Raw genomic sequence first — 2,449 nt, 5'->3', positions numbered from 1 at the left:
GTTTTGTGTTTGAGCTTCTAGGGGAAAATACAGGGATAAAATACCAAATATCAAAGGTTTTGTTAGTGCATCTGGATGCTAAAGAGGAAACATAGATGAGTTCTCCCTAATTCTGACAAGTGTCAACAGGAAACAATGGTTGCTTTTACTACTGCTACTGGTTATTTGTGCCAGGTTACAAAAATAAAACAAAAAAAAGAGGCAGATTAAACAGGTGTGATACTGTTGTTTTGTATTACTGATGAAGAGGAGCTGGAAATAAACTTTCAAATAATGGGAGGAGAAAGTTTGGACTTGCACTTGGAGAGTCTTACTTGTGAAAGTCTCACTTGGTGAATTTGGATTCACTGTAAAGTTCCAGTCCCACTCTGAAAAGGATAATATTAAACCCACGATACTTTTCATAGAAAATAATTTTTTCCTTAATTGCCATGATTTTTGTCTTTCTACCTCTGTGCCAAGGGAAAATGCTTTAGTCCTCCTTTCACCTGAGTGAAGTTGTGGGAAATGCTTTAGTCCTCCTTTCACTTGAGTGAAGTTGTATTTCAACACTGGTTGACTAGCTCTTTGTGAGGAGAGGTGCTACCTTAGGTCAGTATAAACCCTTCTGCTTTCTAGAACGCCATGCAGGCATTTATATCTGAACAAGTTGCCTCTGTTCTGAGCTGCTCTGTTGTGTAAGAGAAAAGCACCAGGACTTGTACTTTCTACCCGGTGAAACTCTGGTTCACAGCATTGAGAGTCCTCTCTCAAAAAACACCAGCAACTTCTTAGATGAAGTATATGAAGAAGCACTACTGCTTCCTCCCCCTCCACCAGGAGCCAGCAGAGCATTCCCTTGTATCTGTGCCCTGCTTCTTCTGGGAGAATCCTCAGTTTTCCTGAGGAAGCCCTCAGGAGCCTGTTTGCTCTATGACAAGCCCAGTAGGGGTATGTTAATAACGTTTTGTACAAGTTCACAGGTACAAAGGGAAGCACTGAATTCACTCTGCTCTCCACAAGCTGTGACAAGGCTCCTTTTGACTAAAAACGAATGGCTCATCATACGGAGAAGGCTGAGAGGCCTTTGTTTTACCTCCTTACATTTTGAGTTGTACCTTTAAAGCCACTTCTGCATTGCTCTGCACTTAATGGTCTGCTAGCTTTTGGATATGGATCTTACAATGGCAAGAGGGGTCTGAGAAGAGTTTCAAGGAGAAGGGAGCAATGTACATTTGTCTCACTGGTACGTTTGCTATCCTGACTTTGGCAAAGCTTTGACAAAAAGGGTATTTTGCTCAAACCCTCTTCTTCTCAGGCATATGTCAGTGAAATGCAAAAGATTTTGCTTTGCCTTATTAAAATAGGAAACTAATTTGAAAATATTTGAAATATGTAATTCTTCTAGGATGTCTGGGGGTTTGGGCCATATGTGTTCTAAGAAAAGAAGCTGACGTAGCATGTTCAAGTGAAAAAATTCAGATGAATTCTGTCATGCTGGCAGTTTCTGGAGTGTTGGGTGGTCTGCTATGATATCTACGTGAGCACTATGGGACTCTTACACTGATGACTCAGATTCAAGTACTACTGGTTTGCAAAGAGGAAAATGTTCAGAGTTGTTGATTCACAATATGCAAGTGGGCAAGAAACAGAAGCCAGACTTTCCTTCCAGCAGGACTGCTGTGATTCTGTAATGCAATGCAGTTCTGAGTCCACACTGTTCAAACCCTAGCAGAATTTCCCCTCTATCCAGCTTGATTAACCTTTCTGGGAAATGTATTTCTGGCTGCCAGAATTACAGGTGGGGCCTATGACTAGTAGCTTTTTTTGCCTCTGCCTGTTGCACATCTAGGGAGGTGCCACAGTTCACAGCTGCTCTTTGCAGCTCCACAATAGCAACTGCCCGCTGAGGCAGGGATCTACGCCACCAATTTTACTTCATCAGTCTCCTGGCATTTCAACCATCGTCCATAGCACCAGATCATGATCTGACTGCATTCAGCTCCAAATACACAACGTACATACAGACTTACATCCATCTGCAGTCTTACCCATCATACCAACACCAGCTCCACTGATAGGCAGCAGTCCATTCCCCTCATCAGAAGGGTTGTGAACATATACGTCCCATGTCCCTGCAGCTGCACTAGTCCAAAGCCACCACACAAATCCTAAAAACTGTCTTCAGCTCCAGAAACATAGTTCATTGCACAGCATTTCTAGGTGGCTGGCTTGGGAACCTGAGTTCCCAGCCCTTGACACCTACCTTTAGCAGCAGGATCCAGACATCATCTGGGTAGTCAAGGCATCCCTTTGAACAACGCTTTCTGGACACAGTCCAATGCATGCAGAAGGACACCCGCTGTCTGTCCAGTTCTGTTCCCTGGCAAACTGGCCCAGTTCCTTGGCAGAAGAAGCCAAGGGGGTTATAACTCAGTGAGGCCACTCAGGCTAGAGGTCTGGCAATAGA

Source organism: Aptenodytes patagonicus, chromosome 2 (genome assembly GCF_965638725.1).
Source record: "Aptenodytes patagonicus chromosome 2, bAptPat1.pri.cur, whole genome shotgun sequence".
Classification (NCBI taxonomy): domain Eukaryota; kingdom Metazoa; phylum Chordata; class Aves; order Sphenisciformes; family Spheniscidae; genus Aptenodytes; species Aptenodytes patagonicus.
The sequence above is the reverse complement of the archived record's forward strand: the minus strand, read 5'-3'. Positions refer to the sequence as shown.